This window comes from Meles meles, chromosome 12, assembly GCF_922984935.1.
Source record: "Meles meles chromosome 12, mMelMel3.1 paternal haplotype, whole genome shotgun sequence".
NCBI classification, from domain to species: domain Eukaryota; kingdom Metazoa; phylum Chordata; class Mammalia; order Carnivora; family Mustelidae; genus Meles; species Meles meles.
This window is the reverse complement of record NC_060077.1, coordinates 49,704,492-49,725,305: the sequence shown is the minus strand read 5'-3', so window position 1 is coordinate 49,725,305 and position 20,814 is coordinate 49,704,492. Positions and strand designations below refer to the sequence as shown.

General features: G+C 38.2%; 1 protein-coding gene across 3 annotated transcripts in view; it reads left to right on the top strand.

Moving 5' to 3' along the window:
- The window catches only part of ZNF521 (zinc finger protein 521), a 277,587-nt gene that overhangs the window by 118,851 nt on the left and 137,922 nt on the right, over nt 1–20,814 (top strand). The window lies entirely within an intron of this gene.

The window sequence follows — 20,814 nt, the reverse complement described above, 5'->3', positions numbered from 1 at the left end:
ATGTTTGCTCTTTAACCTGCTCAGGAAACCCTTGCCACTTGATGTGTCCACTCTCCGCGGCCTTATTTATTGTCACGTGCCGAGAGATGCTTAGATTGAAATGCAATGGGTTCCCACCCCCCCATAGCCATTAGCCAGCAATTACTTGCTTCTTGATAAGCAGCATTTTGGCTTGAATGGTGCAAAATAGGACTAATTCCAGTCTCCCTAGGATATTGTCTTCTCTATGACTGAAGAGATCAGCGCTCATGCCAGCACCACTGAGATCTGGAATCTCAGCATAGCTTCACCGCGAGTTGAAATCCCCAGCTATGACTTGTGTGTATGGCAGAGAGATAATGACATAAAAGTAAGATGCTATGGGCCAACATGCTGGCTTAGAGTAAATTAAAAGGAATATATATATTTGTGGATAACAAATTGGGTAGGGGTGGCTTTATAATACCATGTTGTCAACACTCACTGTTTCTCTTTGTCTTCTGGGTGGTGAGCAAAATATTTTCGCACAACAGGATTTTTTAAAAGCCCCTACATTTATCAAGCGCCATGTGCCCAATGTTCCTTTTCAAGGCGTCCCCTTAAATGTCCCCGAGTCCCCACTCTCTGGGCTTGGGTTTCAAAATGAAGGTGGATTTTTTTTTTTTCCCTTAGTGTAAGAGTGGTTTCATGCCTTCTTTGCCATAATGAGTATGAAAAATAAGTTCATTTACAATGAAATAGTTTTATAAGTCACCAGTCCTTGAAGCTGAGCAGAGGATGGCTCATTTTATTATAATTTCTTTATGCTTTATCACCTAGTTTCTAAGAGTTCTTTCCACTTCCCTACCTGCCCCTATCTGGAGATCCATCCAAATGAAAACCCCAGGGAGATACATCTCCCTTCAGTTTGGGGTCACTGCATTTTCCTTATCTTGTTTCTGCACTCACACCCTCTTGAGGCCCCCCTGCACGTCCCTGCAGATAGCCATCAGTCAGCTGGTAGGGGAGAGCCGGGAAGACTGACACAGAGCCTATCCTCCTGAAATGTGGCATCTGCCTGACAGGCAAGCTCCCAAACTTTGAAGCTGCTTTCCTTTCTCTCCTTCCAAGTAAATCTGCACCTTTCTCTCATTTTAATAAGTGAAGTCCTTTCAAACTGATGAGGAGAGCTGAAAGAGCATAGTTTTGATAATGGCTCCTGGCTCATGTGTCGGATCAAGTAGTGTTTTTTGGTCGTTCTCATCAGATGAAATGGATTCTTTTTTCCAACTTTCTCTTTCAAACATGTTTAAACCTATAGAAAAGCTAAGGGAAGAACACTGTGAACGTGTGTTTGTGTATCCATATCACAGATTTACCAGATATGAACATTTTGTCACTTTTTTTTCCCTCTCTCTCTGCAAACTTTTTATTAATCTGAACTACATGAAAGTAAGTTTCAGACATCATGGTTTTCCTAAGAAGGAGGACATTTTCCCATTTAATCATAATATTATAATTAAAGCAATTAACTAAATCAGTTAAAGAAATCAAATAGATAAAAGAAGGCAAATAGATCTGTAATGTCACCTATAAGATGTCCATATTCAAATTTACTCGGTTGTCCCCAAAATGTCTTATTTTTAAAATGCTTGTGAACAAGAATTTTAGAAAAACATTTATGCAGAAAATTACTCCTCTCCCCTTCCTTATTTTGCTATGCTTAACATATAGAGGGGAGTTTGTATATTCATGTTTAATTTAAATGGTGCATAAAATTGATTTGAAATGAGTGCATTCGTGTGTGTGTGTGTATGTATGTGTGTGTGTGATTGTGGTGGTGTGTTCGTTTAAAATCAAGCAAAATCAGGCTCTCGTTTCTTAGTAGATTATAGAAAGGCATTGTGCCTGTTTTTTCTTCTCTATTCTTGGTTTCTGTTTTCTGATGTTCCTAAATTGCTATATATTACTATACCACTTGAAGTGAGATTTATTTTTTAAATGGAGGAGAACATATGAATAATCTTTACATGTTAATTCGGTTAGAGTTATTTGCTTAGAGAACTTATCATTAAGGGGTGGTCAAGTTTTTAATTATACCTAAAATTTTCATGATAAGTTTAACTATATCCTGCCCTTAAATAGAATAATATAGAAGATATATTTTTTAAAGATTTTATTTATTTATTTGACAGAGAGAGAGAGATCACAAGTAGGCAGAGAGGCAGGCAGAGGGAGAGGGGGAAGCAGGCTCCCCGCTGAGCAGAGAGTCCAATGCGGGGCTCGATTCCAGGACCCTGGGATCATGACCTGGGCTGAAGGCAGAGGCTTTAACCCACTGAGCCACCCAGGCGCCCCTAGAAGATATTTTTAAAAGTACTTTTTAATTGTAATTCTTTTTTTTAAGATTTTATTTTTTCATTTATTTATTTGAGAGGGGGAGGGGTAGGGAGAGAGAATCTCAAGCTGACCCTGAGCTGAATCCAGGAGCCTGACACCGGGCTCCGTCCCACGACCCTGAGAGATCATGACCTGAGCCGAAATCAAGAGTCCAGGCGCCCCTAATTGTATATTTTACAATAGTGTTTTTTTAAGCACCTATATACCAAGGCTTAAAAGTGACCCTTTAAGCAGAAGGGTACGGTGCCATCCTTATTAAGCCTGATTATTAGGAGCGTGTAGCAATGTTCTTACCTGACCAGATACTAGGATTCAGTTGTGCATATTTCCTTTGTGCTTTGTTTGACATTTTCATCATTGTTACTTTTTCTTCATTACACTATTTAGATCATAAAATATCATGTGCTCACTTCCTTTCTGATAGTCTCTGCACTTAAAAATGTACAGTAGGCCATATCATTTGGACTTGACATAGAAAATTAATCTAAACACATGTGGAATTTTACAAAAAGGAGCCTCAAATAATGCATTAGCAAGAAAAAGACCTATAATAAAAATTAATTTGCTTACATTCTTTGTTAGTCAAGTTAAGCTTCTGTGACTTCTCCTGTGTATTGTGTAAATTTTTTACCACGTAGGTAAAAGAGTAGTTATTACGTAAGTCTTTGCCCAAAGACAGGTGTGCCGTGCAGGAATAAATTTTATCACAAAAGGAAGTGTGGCATGTATGTCTCCTGACTTCAGTGTCCTAGGCAGGAATGTAGGGCTTAGTGCTGTAGGTGGTATTTTCATCTCTTCTTGCTGAGGATTGAAACTTCAGAAGAGAAAAGAAGACCACAGGACATAATAAAACCCGGATATACAGATATTGTCAAGAACAAGATTAGATTTTTTTTCTGGGCTATGACTTGTGATCACATAAGGGTATCGGTAGACACTGGAATGAGTATTTCAAAGACTGAAAAGAATGTTTCTTGGTCGGGACTAGATTACCTAGTTAAAAGGGATTTAGATATAATCTAGGGAAGGCAAAGTACTGGATAAATGCATGCGATCCAAGAAATGGATGAAAGACCAGGCATAGGACACTTATGGAACCATAAGACTAGGTAGCTGTCATGGAACGGAGAAATTTGGGATTGAAGACAAAAGATCTGAATTCTCCTGCATAATGCTTTCTGAATTTGTGAACGTGTTTTCTTTGTGCCCCAATCCTACAATTAGCCATCTAAATTTGCTATGGATTCTTTGTTTTGAATAAAATATTTGGGGGAACCTATTCATTTCCCTTTGGCTCTCAGAGATCGTGGATGATATACATTTATGCCTGACCACTGTTACCTACGACAATTCCGTAAACGGGAGAGATAAACTAACACAAGAAGAATGCTGGCCATCCAGATTTTTCCATATACGAAACACCTTGCAGAGTTACTGACATTTACTGTGTGTTGAATAAATGTTAGTTCTTCTTCTGGAGTTCATTGACACTGGCCCAGCCTGGTCAGGTTCTGCCCCATTTGGACCTTAATATGTTTTCTTACGATGACATTAGAAGCATGAGTCCTTCTGCTTCCATTTCTCCAGGACGTCTGATCGCCGGTTTCTTCACATTTCAGCTCATGCCATCCCTGCCAGTCTGCTGAAATTGCTCTTGCAAGGGTTTCCATATGTGTCTGTGTTGCTGGCTATGCAGAGCTACAGAATCAGAACCAGAAGGGACTCTGGAGACCATCTGATTAAGCTGCCTTATTTTACAGGCAGCAAAACAGGCCCAGATAAATTGAGATCTAAGGTGACACAGCTAGGAAGTGGTAGGCAAGGAGCTCTGGGCAACTGGCTTTCTAACTCCAGACTGAAGATTCTCTTTTCGTAAATCCACTGGACTTTCCTCTGGCTGCCGTCTTATCCGTATTCTTTTCATAAAATCCTCTCTGTGTTGCTGTCTTACCTTATGTGGTCATTCCCTTCCTCCACCCACTGCAAGGGATCATCTCTTTCCATCACTTTACGGCAGCTGACTTCTTTAAGGTTTCTGTTGATAACTGACCAACGCGATGCTGTTTTGGGGTTTTTTTTGTTTGTTTGTTTTTTCCTTAAAGAGAACTTATCCTAGTTTACTCACTGTTCTACTTCTCGCTATTGGCTATCTCTTCTTTATCAAGTGTCCCTTTTCCCTCCTGGTCACATTCCTAGAGTGATGTGTAGCCTACTTCCTACTTCCTACTTCCTCTGTCTTCTTCCTCCTACAAGTTTGTGCCCCGTGGCTACTCTCATTCTGCATACCTCCTCCATGTGGCCTCATCCACTCCCATGGCTCTCGCTACCGCATTTTATGGATGACTCTCCAAATGATATCTCCCCAATGCAGGAGGGAACTTTTTGGGGGGCTGATGGAAATATTCCGTATCTTGATTGTGGTGGTGGCTACATGACTGTATGCATTTGTTAATACGCACCAGGTATAAAATTAGTGAATTTTCATATGTGAATTACTCTCAATGAAACAGATTTTAAAAGGGTATCTGTGACTTACACCTTTGCACTGATATTCAGACCCACACACACAGTTGCCTGCTGGAGACAGTCACTCACGTGTTTCCATACACTTGAAACTCAGTGGGACCAAAACTGAACTCATCATCCTTTCTTTGAACCTGCTTCTTTTCTCATATTTTCTCTTTCACTTGTGGAGCCACCAATTTTTTGTCTCCCTTTTCTCCACATCCAGTTGGCCATCAAGTGATCTCTGTTTCAGCTCATATATATTTCTTAAATCAATCCCCTCCTCTCCATCCTCTTACCACATTTGTAATTCAATCTCTGATCATCTTTCACTAAACGACTGAAGCAGCCTCCTAATTGTTCCCTTGGACTTTAGTCTTATCATTTTCAACTCTATCTCCACAAAGCTGCCAGAACAATCTATCTAAAACACAAATCTGAATAGCATGTCCCTCCCTATTCGAAACATTTTAAGTGCTCTGTACTTCCATCCTTATAGGATAGTATAATATCCTTTTATTGTGAAATAAAATTACGCTTCAGGTTCTGGCCCCTGATAAATTTTCCCTTCCTTTTCTTACCTTTCACCTTATTCCGTAGTTGAAAATACTTTAATTAACCTGCAGGTGACACACCGCCTCTGTGTCTCATGAAGGCTGCCCTGTCTCTTCTACCCAACAATCTCCCTCCTCCTTGACTGCCCTCCACCTTCCATGAGGCTGTCCAGCTTACCCTCTATGTAGAGATCGAGAAGTCCTTCAATGACCCTGACTTCCCACCACAAACACCTCTCATTCCCTTGAATGCTCCTTGATACAATATGTCACAAATATATTAAAATTGTCACATTGTTTTGTAATTATCTCTTTACCTTTGTCTTGCTATGAATTCCTCAGGGCAAGAATTTACTCAATCTCGTGTTTCTAATACCCATGACAGTGCCAGGGCCACAGTAGGCACATACGTCTGTGGATGGGGGTCGTGGAGCGGTGTCTGGCTGGTGGCTCACCCAGAGCCTTTCTTCATTCATGGCAGTATGGCAGGACAGCTGGCCACCTTGATTTTTTTTTTTTTTTTCCATGCAGGAGCCACCTGCTACAGTGACGGAAACCTAGAAGGCATTGGGTAAATGTGTGTTCTTGCTCACAGTGTGTTACCTACAGTATCACTATCCACACTTCCTTACCCCATTTGGTCTTAAAACGTTCCGTCGTCACCAATGATGTGTCAGTCCACTGTTATCATCCTACTCCACTTCACGGCCGGATTTCCCAGAGAAGTTGTAGTTGGCCCCACCTGGTCTCCAGGTTCCAAAGAAAGCCTTCCTGTCCCCATCATGCCTATGGCACGGGGCAGAGTAAATGGCTCTTCCCTCAATGTGCACCTCTGACTTCAAGGCATTTGCTCTCTAGTTTTCCAACCACTTCTGTGTTTGGAGGTTTCTCCTCCCATCCCTATTCTAAAAGCACAGAGATACTTCGAGGCTCATCCTTGGCCCTCTTTTTCTTCTCTGTCTGCTTTCTCAGTAGGCCTCTCATCTCTTCATGTGGCTGTAACTATCTCCATGCTAAGAATCCCCAAATTTCTATTCATAGCCTAGTCCTCCGCTTAGTTCTGGATTACTGTGTGCTGACAGCTTGAGGTTTCCGTCTTCGTCTCTTTTATATATTGGAAGTGTAACAAGCACAGTCTAAACTCTTGATTGTCTCTCCTGAAACCTAATCTTTTTCCAGACTTCCATCATTTGAGTAAAGGGAACCACCTTACAGCCAATTATTTAAGCAAGAAACCGGGGAGTCATTCCTGATTTCTCCCTTTTCCTCATTCTCCACATCTAATCTGTTAATAAGTACTGGGTCTCTTGATTCTGCCTTTAACAAGTCATCCCATCCATGTCTTTCCATCTCCAAAGCCACCAACATGGTCTGGGCCTCACTCCTCACCTGGATACTGCACTGGTTTCCTAACGGATCCCTCTCCATCTTCTGCCTGCTTCCAATCCATTCTTCATGCTGCATTGTCCTGCAGACATGTAAATTACATGGAGTCACTTAACGTTCTTCAGAGACTTCCCATGTTGCTCTGATGGGCTTCCCCCCAAAATCTTACCGAAGTTAGTCTCTTCGTTAAGATCTCCTTTTAAAATTATAATTTTTTACTTGTTTATTTCCTTCTTCCTCTTTCTCACCTCTGAATACCCAACTTGCTTGTTGTAGGTCTCAGTCAATGTCAGTTGAATAAATGAAAATTGTATAAGTACTTTGAAGTGACAAAAATAGCATATACTCCATTTCTGCATGTGTTGCATGTATATCCAGTAACTAATACATAAAGATATAGATTAGTTTACCCCAAAGTGCTGACATGCTTTAAAGTCAGGTTTGATCTAAAAATATTAAAATAAACTGAAAGGACGGAAGTTTCTAATAGTTCAAAAATCACCTTCAATGTCAAGGTCTGTTTTAAATGTCTGGAAGTCAATATCCTTTCTTTATGGTTCATATACTGAAATGGTAATATGTACATGATGGTAATTCAGAACCCACTCAAGTTCCACAGTTCTGTTTTATGTAATAAAAATTTCCATACAAGGATGGATTTTAAGTTTCTATATTTCAAATTGCTGATACTAAATTTTGCCAAGAGCAAAAATTAGGCAGGCTCCTTCTGGGTAAATGATATTTTAAAATTAAGTGGAAAATTTACATGACCAAACAAATGTGTAAGATTCAAGATGTTCTTGAAATAGAGTGAGTTGCTTTGCCAAGTTCGGTCTGCTTTCCGATTTATTATTGTTGTGTTCAATATTTGTTTGGCAGCTACAGTGTACTGGTACAGGGAGTTAATGACCCCTGGCATAAATATGAGGGTGTGGAACATGGAAGCATCTGCCTCATACCCACTCTCTATCCCTAGCCCCATGTTTACCTGGCATTGATCATTGACCCACACATTAAACTTGCTGCCACTACCATCCCCACATTTTCTGCACTTATTTCTAGTTCTCAGTTTTTTTGCTGATGCCTTTCATAGGGTTCCAATGCCTTCTTAGAACGTATGAAATTCAGAAGTAGGAATGTTTTTGTATATAGCCATGAATCTTGAATTGCACATAATATTTGTTCTTTGAGGACTAAGCCAAAAGAGTGGAGTCATGCTACGTAGTGGCAGGATTCTATTTAGGCGAAACATTTTACATTTTGGCTTAAATGGTGTTGAGGTAGAAATTAATAAATATTCAAGAAGATTTTGAATAATGAAAGAAAATCAAGAGCTATGTCCTGGCTCTCTTATTACAGTTGTGCCCTACTCACTGCATAATATAGATGCAATTTTCTATTAGGTGTACTTTGTCTTCCTAGAAAATGCCCCCAAAATTGCTGAACACTTTTAACTTTTAACAAAGTCTAACTAGCCAGGTCCTTATTTATACTTTCTGTTTTCACCTTTCCATATTTTTTCCCTGAAGGTTCTATTCTTAATCTGCCCTTCTTGTCCCCTCACCCTCATTTCCTATTACTTATTTCCTATTTGTTAGTACCCCATGCAGATGACTAAAATATCACATTTCAGATGTCGACCTTCTTCTGAGGCCCTATCTTGGATTTTTAGCTACCTGTCTGACATCATCAGTTATGCATTCTGCTAGCCCTCTGACCAAATCAAATCGTAATTTCTTTTGCCCCCAGTTTTTGATGGTGTTCCATCTTTCTCCTAATCATTCTTGCCTGAAACGCTGTTTTTATTTCCCGTGTCTTCTCTGTTCTTCTAACCTTTTGGGTCGACCACTCTCAAGCTGCTGTGTTTTCTCTGCGGTTCGCATCTCTTGCAGCCTCTGTCTAGGCCCACACCCATCGTTGTACACCCAGTGCTCTCCTTCACACCCTGCCTATCTTGAAGCAGGTTCCAACCAATTTGTTGGTTATAACCTAATAAACTTATATATTATATATTTGTGTGAACCTGTAAACCAGGTTCACACAAATCAAATTCTCTGGCCACAATACAAATCCATGATAAATGAAAAAGTTATTTTTTTTAAAAAAACCTCCATAAATTTAAAAATTAAAACCACATGTGGAACAAAGGGGGCATAAAAGGAGAAATTAAAAGTACTTAGAACGGAAAGAAAGCTATATTAAAAACCCTACGAGGTGAAAACAAAGCAACACTTAGAGGAAAACATTGTTATACCATAAGAATACATATTATAAAAAAATACATATTAGAAAATTTAAAAAGGCATGATATCCATAAGCTAAACATCCAGCTCCAGACACTGGAAACAGAACAACAAAACCAGCCCATGAAAAAATAGGGAAGAGGAAGAAAACGCAAAGCGCAAAGATAATGAAATGGAAAACTGGCAACAAGGAAGCCAACAAAGTAAAAAACCACTTTTATGACAAGACTAACAAAATTTATAAACTTCTGATGAAATTAATCAAATTAATTTCATCATATATGCATGTATATGCATATATGCATATATACACCATAACATCATATATGCAGTTTTAAAAGATACTAGGAGAGCCACTATGTCTACCACAATGACTGAAATAAAAATGAATGCGAAAACCCTTATTTTCCAAGAATGGAGAGCAGTTGGGACTCTCTTACTTTACTCGGGGCATTATAATTTTGTGCAAGTGCTTTAAAAATACTGCTGGGCAGTATATACTAAAGTTGAATACTAGCCGACTTTATAAGCCACAAATTTTGCCCCAAGGTCTACATCTAAGAGATATGAGTGCAAATGTTTACCACGGGTTATGAATAGGAATATTTATAGTGGATTTTACATATAAGCTTCAAGCTAGAGTCAATCAAAATGTCTGTCAAAATAAAATGAATAAATGCTTTCATATAATAGTGTGAACTCATTCTGTTCACACAATGGAATACTACACAGCAATAAAAGGGAATGAACTACTGTTAAATAACAAATATCAGGAACTCCTATACACAATGTTGAAAAAAAAAGGAACCAGGCACCTGCTAGTACGTGACTCCATTCATATGAAGTGTAACAATAGGCAACACTAATCAGTGGTGGTCAAGGTCAGAATAGTGACCTCTGGGATGGCATGGAGTTGGAAGGGCAAAAGGGATTTTTCTGGGTGCTAGAAATGTTCCATATCTTGATCTATGTGGTGATTACACTGTTACATACATATGTAAAATTTCATTAAGAAACACGCTTAAGATTATAGTTTAGTATATATATGCTATTTCTTAACTTTAAATTTTACTTTAAGAAAATCCAAAATGCACAAGATAAAAAAAATAAGAAAATATTATGAATAATTTTGTACTAATAGCTGCATAAATGGGATTACATGGAAATGGTCTTAGAATAGTATGTCACCAAACCTGGCTCAAGATAAAAAAGAGAGAAGTAGAAAATTCCATAAACATTAAAGAGTTTAATAAATTGTTGAAAACCTCCCCACAAAGAAAATACCAGAATATACACATAATTCCATACCTGTGCCAGAAAATACAAAAAGAAGGGTCACTCCATTTAATGAGCCCTGTATAACCTCCATATTAAAACCAGACAAAGATAGTAAAAGAACAATTTAGGTGATTTTTACATTAAAAAATTTTAAACATATTAACAAACTAAGTCCACCATGTTAAAAGAGTTTATATTACATTAAAATGGTTTTACCACAAGAATGCAAGGTGGGCTCAATCTCAACAGATAAAGTGATTGAATTCACCACATTGGCAGTTTAAAAGAGACAAATTATATGTTTATCTCAAGAGTTGCAGAAAAATCTAAATTCAACATATTTTCATGATTAAAAAGAACATTTGGAACAGGCAGGGATTTTCTTACCGTAATAAAGAGTATTTGAAATATTATTTTTGGCAAGCATAATAATTAATGGAGAAGTTTCAATGCAATTATTGGTTCATAATAAAATAACTAATAAGGCCTGTTCTTTGTCCTAGCCAACAATGTAACATAAAATAAAAATGAATTTAAGTATAAAAAAGGAGGGAGCACTAAAATTGAAAAGAAGCAAATCAAACTGTCATGTGGAGGTCTTATGTTTGTATATAAAACAATATTGAAAGAATCTAAAGAAGAATTATTATAACGAATGAAACTTTAGTAAATTTGCTAAATACCAAATCGACTCCTATAGGTCAATTAGATTTTTATTCACCAACAAAAAAGTGAAAAAAAAGTTGTAAAATCATTCCATTTATAATAGACACAAAAATTAGTTTACTTAGAAATAAATCTTGTAAGATGTTCAAGATGTTTATGGAGGAAAAACGGTAAAACATTGTTGGAAGATTTTTTAAAGACTTAAATAATGATCATGCATAACTCGCTCATGGACAAGAAGACTCAATACTGTAAAGTTATCAAATATCCCTAATTTAATCTGTAAATTATAGCTACTCCAATGGAAACTTCAACAGGTTTTAAAATGTACTTTTTTATGTTCTTACTTTCTGGAACTGGACAAGCGGGTTCAAAAAGAAGTATGAAAGAATGAAAGGTGAAGAATATAAAGATTCTCTTGTCAAATAAATAAATTTAAAGGGGGGGGGGCGCCTGGGTGGTTCAGTGGGTTAAGCCTCTGCCTTCCACTCAGGTCATGATCTCAGGATCCTGGGATAGAGCCCCGCATCCGGCTCTCTGCTCAGCAGGGAGCCTGCTTCCCCCTCTCTCTGCCTGCCTCTCTACCTACTTGTGATTTCTGTCAAATAAATAAATTAAAAAAAAAAAAAAGATTCTCTTGAAGGAAAAGAACAAGTAGAAAAGGATTTGTCCTACCATGCAGGCGATTTATAATGAATCTGCAGCAATTTGGATGATGTGGGATTAGTCCACAGAACACAATAAAGGTTCTCCAAGAGATACCAAACACATAAAAACTCAACATAGCCATCTTTGCATATAAGTGAGGGAATGGATGGAGTATTCAATTTATTATCCATATGGAAAAAATAAAAATAAAAAAGAATACTCAAATGTGTAAAAATGTGTGAAAAACAAAACTGTAAATCTTTTAGGAAAAAAAATGAAGAATATTCTTATGACCTTAGGTTGGGAATGATATCTCAAATAGTGCCTAGTCAGTATAAATCACAAATAAAATATCACAAATGATATGCTCATCTACCTTAAAAATAATAAGTTGTTTACTAAATGTTACTATAGAATGAGCAAAAATGAAAGCTATGAGATGATAAAACATTTATAACACATGGCTGAGAAAACTATTAGTTCCTAAATATGTAGAAAAGGGCCACAAATTAAGGAAACACAAACCAACAAATTAGAATATGGAAAACTAACACAAAATGGCATTTCACAAATGGAAAACATGAAGGCTCAGTAAACATGTGAAAATATTTATCCTTACTAATAATATGGGAAATGCAAATTCAGACAGAGAGTAATGGGTTGTCGGGAAAGAACACAGGAAGCTAAGTTGGACACACAGGTGTTTGTTTAATCATTACTCTTTATTATTTATGGTATAAATTCTCTTTGTAGGCATTTAATATTTAACATAAAAATCAAAACTAATCAGAACCATAAGTATAAATCAGTATCACTTTAAATAAAAGACAACATACTAATATGATTAATACCAAATAATGTTTTAAAAATTCTAGCTATACACTTGTACCTAAAAAAAGCTAAGAGCCTGACAACTGTTCTTTTGTTGTTACCAGAAGATTTATTAAGTATTGTAGAGGTATTAAAGACGTATTAGCATCACAGTGAGACTTATTTCCTTTGTGTAATCAGAAAGAACAGTATCCATACTTTCCAGTTAAGGTGGTACATATCTCACACTTTGGGGAACATTAGCCTATGGCATTAACTTTTGATTCCTCATTTGGCACTTCAACTTAGGATAACAGGTTTATTAATTTCCTGCTATGTACAAGACGTTAGGCTATCAGGTTTGTAAAGAGGAGGCACATTATACAAGTATGGGCTTTTTTTTTCTTCAAGATCTTATTTATTTATTTGACAGAGAGAGAGAGAAAGATCACAAGTAGGCAGAGAGGCAGGCAGAGAGAGGGGGGGAAGCAGGACCCCTGCTGAGCAGTGAGCCCGACGCAGGCCTTGATCCCAGCACGCTGGGATCAGGACCTAAGCCAAAGGCAGAGGCTTAACCCACTGAGCCACCCAGGCGCCCACAAGTAAGAGCTTTTGAATACACCTCTTTCTCCCCAGTATGGTCCCCTGAGGGTGTACAGTTTACTAGGAAAAGATTAGTATATAATAATAACTATATTATAAATTAGAATGGAATATGTGCCGTAACAGAAGAACCACTAAAGTAGTTCAGAAGAGGTAGCAAATAATGAGGCGGAATTAGCTTTACTGATATCTTTGCGAGAGCAAACAGATTGGACAAATTTCCAAAGCAAAGGTCCCGAGACAGCAGTGTCTCTGGCTGGCTGAAGGAACAGCAAGGGGCCAGCATGGCAGGAGCACAGGGAGCTGGAGAGGGTGGAGGCAGGGCTTGGCTAGGTATCCTCCCTGTTTCTCCCGAGAGTTCCTTACACAGGAGAGGTTCCTAATAAACACTCGTAAATGTTTGAAACCTGGAGATTAAACAGAAACAAAGAAGGGGACATTTCTCTGAGAACTAAATGGTGATACAGTTTCTTCCAACCACACATAAATAGGACGTTAGACTCCTCATAAATATATGACATTGTATGCAATTCGTATCCTACAAAGATTGAATGGCAGGTGAGATCCTGTAAGAAGTCCCATATCAAGGCAAACGACTTATTTTTTTGAATTAAACATTGTATGACACAAGCTGGTCTTCAGCTGAGTCTGAAAGTTTTTTGTTATTCAGAGATTGCCACTCTAGGTGTAGGGAGTTTAAACTTAGGCCACATAACATAGGAGAAGAAAATATTGTGCTTAAAAAAAAAAAAAGGAATGCAAATAATGCAAATAACAGTTGATAGAACCTTCTGTGTCATCTAACCAGACCTTCCTCAGCTTCTGTTCCTTCACTGCTTAGCATGGGCATAATCCATACTTTGCCTGCTTTATAGGGTTACTGTGTAGAGCAAATGGTATATGTATGTATGAAAGCCCTTAGCAAACAGGGAGCACCCAGCAAATGTTGCATTTGGTACATCACTTCTGTACTATCCAGGCATAAGTCTACACATAATCCCATGCATGCATGCATACCTTCTTATAATTTGTATATGAAATATCTTCTATTAATTTATTATTGTAATCTAGGATCATTTTATCTAATGCTAAGTCTATGGATTATTTGGCCAAAATGAATCGAACTAAGTCATCACACTTCCACCAAGTTGGGGAAATAGAAAAGCATAATCACATAGTAAAACAAACCTAGAAACAGTGAAAACCAAAGAATAAACAGAGTGTAACAACTACAAAGAGGAAAACATTACTTTATTTGCTTGAGGTCAGAGATCGTGTTACAAAAGGTAACAAAAACATGTAAATAGATGAGTTCATAGGTAGAAGAAGCAATTGTAGATACGAAATGGAAGATTTTCAGTAGTACTGTTGGTTGAAACATCATGGGGAACAAGGGAACACAAAAAGTGTTGGGGAAATAATATATAAGGAAACTAAAAATTATAAATGAAAGGCATACTAAGTGAATCCCAAAATGGGACATTTCCCCCCAACCTCAAGAAGCAAGTGAATAGTGTGAAAAGCAGTTAATCTTAAAAAGCTATTATTTGCTTGCCTGAAACCCAACGGCAATGTTCTCTAGGGATCAAATATATTTACGTTCTGCAGAAAGGAAAATGGTGAAATATTGCGGGGTGGTTTTTTTTTGTTTTGTTTTGTTTTTTGTTTTTTGGATAGGACTTGTAATTTAGATGCTTGACCCCTTATTTTTAGAATAGAATGCTATATTTAAAAATCACTAATAAGTAAGTGATTGAGAGAGGTTTCAAAGCACAGATCCGCCATGATTTAGAAATCAAAGGGCTACTGGTAACCCTAACCTGACAAAGTCTGATGTTAACATTTTCCTTTTAAGTTAAGTCTAAGGATCATCTCGGGTACTTTATACGTTTGGATAGCAGTAAGGAAGCAAAATGAACTGTAATAAAGTTTCTTGATAAATACGTGTCCAGAAATAACAGAATTTAATTTTGAACAGGGACCACATATTTAACAAAGATCATTCTTAAAAAAAAAAAAAAAAAGTAAGGGGTGAACAGAAAGCAAGGAGGAAGGGTAGACAGGAGGCAAGACTAAATGGATAAATGAGGTAGCTGGCAGGAAGCCCTCCAAACTTAATGGCTGGACCTACTAAGATTGGAAAATTGACATTGTTTTGGTGGGAGACATATCCTTTCAGCACCACGAGGGGGTCTGGATTGATAGCCTTTTGTTATACCAAATTTAAATAATTTGAAAACAGACCTTCCATAACATGCATGCTGTATAATTTGGATCAATGTGTCTAGTGCATTCAGTCCTTCTACAGTTACTGGGTTTCAAACCTGCGACATACGTTGTGCATGGACACTGGGCCCACAGTGACGAACGGATAAGTATTATTTCATGTTTCTCTTGGCAAAGAATTAAACTTCCAAAAATCAAATATACCCTCAAATAGTGAATCATATACATATGACGATGGTGAGGAGTTGGCAGGATTAGAAATAGGAATATTCTCAAAGGTCTAGTAAGGATATTCAACAATAAAATTCTAAAATGTCTTTTAAAATAATGACTGATTTATCACCCAGACTGTTAAGGAACGTCTAAAAAAAAAAAATTACAGTGCTTGTCTTGCACAGATCCTCTAAAAAATGTCGGATTTGATATTATAATCCTTTTCCTAGCACTTTCCCCCTCGTATTCTTTATTGTGGAGTGGTGTTCTCATGGAGCAGAAGTCCTGTCGAGAAAGGGTGCCATATTTTCTCAGGTTACATTCTTGGACATTTTTTATATGGGAAGTCTATAGCTTTGTAAAATATATTATCAATAAGGATTATGCAGAGAGAGCTTTTTGAAGTCTATAGTTTAATCTTTCTGGGATAATCTGAAGGGGGACTGGAAGGTCTTATGTGGTTGTGTGATGCAGAATGTAGGTATGTTTCGTGGCAACAGTCTGGTTCCCCCCAATAAATTTCCCTGAAAACACTTACCCTTGGGTATACTTATAAAAAGCCCAAATCAATTCACTTCTGTATAGTTCATGCACTCCTTCACAAATAACCCCTGTCAGGCAGTGCACTGGGTACTGGAGCTGAAGGAGAAATAAGACATTGGTCCTTAAGTGACAGGAAGCCTTGGAACGTAGTGCGAATAGATGTTTTGAATATAACACAGTGAATTCCATGCTGAAAGAATACACTGGGAAGCGAGGACCCACAGAGAAAGCAAGGACTAGCCATGGAGACCTGGTCCAGTGCTAAGAGGAGCCTCAAGTGGGAAGCACAATGGAGAGCCAACTGGGCAAGAGTTAGCGGTTCCTTTTGATAAATGCGCGCCCCCCACCCCCCATACAAGATGCCTGTGTTTATGGCCATCCAGAGTTTGAGGCTTGCTCTGTGGGTCATTTTCTGTGCACTCCAGACAAGGATACTTTATCTCTTTGGGATGAAGAATAGATAGTCTCGTGCATCCCTTTCGGTTCTAAAACTGCTACTCTGTCCAAGCTCGTACTAGTACTTTGAAAATATAAAGGATATGGGGACATGTTATTCTTTTATTTTAAAGGATGCTTTTTGGAATGATAAATTAGGAAGAGTTTTATAAATCCTAATAAGTTCAGTTGAAACAAGGGGCTCAAAGAACTTGGTCACTTTCACATTTATATATGCTGTAGCCACACAGCAGGATTTAGAAATGGTAAAGTCAAGGAAACACACCTCCATTTTCAAAAACTTAGTGCCAAAGAATACAAACAACGAGACACCCACAGTGTTGTGTGGGTGTAATTGCTAACAAGCTTTTTGGAGCAGGTGGGTTTTAGAAGCAATTTGAAGGAGATGAGAAAGGTAGTCTGACATGCCTCAGTAGGAAAGCTGTTCGAATGGAAGGGATGGACGAGAGAAGTCAGAATGCAAAACGAAAGCAGGGTAAAAGGCAAAACGAAAAAAGAGAAGACGACAAAGAGCTGAGAAGGAGGACACGAGGTAGGGTGCTCCAGTGGAAACAAGAGTAATAAAGGACACGGTAATTTGGGCACATACAGGGTAACTAGAATGACCCAAAACTAAGACAAAGACATTCTATAGATACGACAGACACGAAACTGCCAGAACATGAAATATTCTTTTGACAGAAGAACAGCTAGCAGGATAGATCAGGGAAATATAAACAAAGAATAATAAGCAGGACGCCACAGGAGCCTTCATCTGAAGGGAAGAAGGAAGTCGCAAAGATTTTTATTGTACAATGAACCAGTATGACTCCTTCACACATTAATTTATTGTGTGGAAAGAGTGATGTTACAAATTGCGGTGAAAACAAGATGGGTAAGACAGAGCCCTCCACCTACCCTTAGAGAGCTTACAGTCCTTGAGGAGATAAATCAGTTTTACTTAAATAATTCTGATACAACATGTAATGAATTCTAAGAGAATCACAAAGAAACGTCTATGATTTAATATTAGATAGAATTTCTTCTCTGTGTTATCCTTTAGATACGTATGAGTACTCATTAAGTATTAACAAACCTTCCCTTGGGGGCAGAAGTTACACACTTCAGGAAATGTTTCTTATTGGATTCCCAAATATATTTTTCTCTCTCACAAAACTTCCTCCATGTTTTTGGGAGGATTGTAAATCATATTACTAATCTCCGGCATTGGATTGCTGTGGACATAGGATGGTTTGATGATGTTGGAAGATTCTACTTAATGTTCCTACTTTTTCATTTCTCCAGCTAGGTGTCCCTGATATCCACCAACCACACCTCCTCATTCTGACAATAGTGAGACAGAAGGGAGGTTTCAGATTTTTAAGGTGAAAAAAATCAGTATATGGTTGGAATAATTGTTGGGAAAAATAGACTATAATTTGGTTTAAGGCAAAAATTTCGACTCCTTCCTCTCCTTCTCTCATTTATATTTTTTTCATTTTAATTTAATTTTTTTTATTTGTTTATTTACAGCATAACAGTGTTCATTGTTTTGGCATCACACCCAGTGCTCCATGCAGTACGTGCCCTCCCTATTACCCACCACCTGGTTCCTCAACCTCCCACCCCCACCACCCCACCCCCCGCCCCTTCAAAACCCTCTGGTTGTTTTTCAGAGTCCATAGTCTCTCATGGTTCATCTCTCCTTCCAGTTTCCCTCAACTCCCTCTCCTCTCCATCTCCCCATGTCCTCCATGTTACTTGTTACGCTCCACAAATAAGTGAGACCATATGATACTTGACTCTCTCTGCTTGACTTATTTCGCTCAGCATAATTTCTTCCAGTCCCGTCCACGTTGCTACAAAAGTTGGGTATTCATCCTTTCTGATGGAGGCATAATACTCCATTGTGTATATGGACCACATCTTCCTTATCCATTCATCCGTTGAAGGGCATCTTGGTTCTTTCCACAGTTTGGCGACCGTAGCCATTGCTGCAATAAACATTGGGGTACAGATGCCCCTTCTTTTCACTACATCTGTATCTTTGGGGTAAATACCCAGTAGTGCAATTGCAGGGTCATAGGGAAGCTCTATTCTTAATTTCTTAAGGAATCTCCACACTGTTCTCCAACGTGGCTGCACTAACTTGCATTCCCACCAACAGTGTAAGAGGGTTCCCCTTTCTCCACATCCTCTCCAACACACGTTGTTTCCTGTCTTGCTAATTTTGGCCATTCTAACTGGTGTCAGGTGGTATCTCAATGTAGTTTTAATTTGAATCTCCCTGATGGCTAGTGATGATGAACATTTTTCATGTGTCTGATAGCCATTTGTATGTCTTCGTTGGAGAAGTGTCTGCTCATATCTTCTGCCCATTTTTCGATATGATTATCTGTTTTGTGTGTGTTGAATTTGAGAAGTTCTTTATAGATCCTGGATATCAACCTTTTGTCTGTACTGTCATTTGCAAATATCTTCTCCCATTCCGTGGGTTGCCTTTTTGTTTTGTTGACTGTTTCCTTTGCTGTGCAGAAGCTTTTGATCTTGATGAAGTCCCAAAAGTTCATTTTCGCTTTTGTTTCCTTGGCCTTTGGAGACATATCTTGAAAGAAGTTGCTGTGGCTGATATCGAAGAGGTTACTACCTATGTTCTCCTCTAGGATTCTGATAGATTCCTGTCTCATGTTGAGGTCTTTTATCCATTTCGAGTTTATCTTTGTGAACGGTGTAAGAGAATGGTCGAGTTTCATTCTTCTACATATCGCTGTCCATCATTTATATTTATAAAAACTGATTATTTAAATTCTTGTTCTCCCACTCCCAATTTCTTAGCTTTCTGGATGATATGAATGTACACAAACAGGCAATATAGGAAGTTAACCCGATTCTATTATGAATCATAAATCCTTCCAAACTAAGAACTAACCATATATTATAACCAGTGGTAACCTAGAAGCAAATTCCTGTCCGGACTCAAATACTCAACACATGCTTCCCGCGATTTTTTTTTTAACCTATACTCTAGGATCAATTTAGTCTGTGTTATTCAGTCTCTTCTAATTCACTGATTTCTGGTGTGGGTAGAGGGTAGAGAAGTTTTCAGGCAGAAATAGTCAAGGTGTAGGTAGCAGCTTAGGAATGAAAGTGCTGGGTGTGGGATGCCTAACTAGTCCATTGGATGGTCAATAACCGAAATGTATTGACTGCCCATTTTATGGACAACACTATAAGGAGATTGACTGACGTACATTTGCTATGGCATAGAATAAACAGCAACTGAACACATCCTATTAAACGAGATCATCTAGATGAAGATCTCTTGCCCAGAGGGTCTCAGTGACCTGTGTATTGGAGGAAATAAGCTAGGTCTCTTGGAAGTGCCTCCAAATTCTCAATCAGGAGAAATCAGAGGAGTGGAGAGGAATAAGGCTAAGAAAGCATCTCTCTCCATGAGAAAAACTTAGGCTCAGATTCATGGTAATTACTCTACTTTTGGCACTGGGTTTTGTTTTTTAGTGAGTAATAGCCAGAATTTTTTTTTTTAATATTTTATTTATTTATTTGACAGAGAGAGAGAGAGATCACAAGTAGTCAGAGAGGCAGGCAAAGAGAGAGGAGGAAGCAGACTCCCCGCCGAGCAGAGAGCTCGATGCAGGGCTCGATGCGGGGCTCGATCCCAGGACCCTGAGATCATGACCCGAGCCGAAGGCAGAGGCTTTAACCCACTGAGCCACCCAGGCGCCCCAAGAATTTTTTTTTTTATATCTCAATTGTTTTCTAGCTTTTGACTATTGATGATACTATTGAAAATAAGATATCATAAATTACAGAGGTATTTTATTTACTATTCAGAAAGAACCCAAAAGTGGGGGAAAATGGTTGGGCTTTTTTACCCCCGATTTCAAAGTTAATGGTAGCTTAAATGTGTATCTTTATGGAGTTTTGGATTTTTTTGTAAAAACTAAGTATGTTTTCTTTTCACATTCCAAGGGGCCTATGCAGAGTTTGTCTAAAGTTAAAAGAAAAAAATTGCAACTTAATCATTTAAAACAAAAATCTTCTATTTTTTTGTCTGTCTCCTCTTTTTTTCCTGCCCAGTCAGTTGGCCAGAGCAATCTTATTTTGCCCTGCTTCTGTTCAGAATTACCTTCCTCATTCCACCAAATATCCCACTTGAGTGTGAACACTTGCCTGGCATGTAGCAGGCACTTTGTAACTCAGTTTTGACTGCAGGGAAAATGCTCCCATTTTCAGATCTCGGATAAAGTCCTTCCTCTCCCAGGGAATTCTTCCTGACCCTTGTGGACCAAGTTCATCTGTCCGCATTTGAGGTGTCTTAGCGG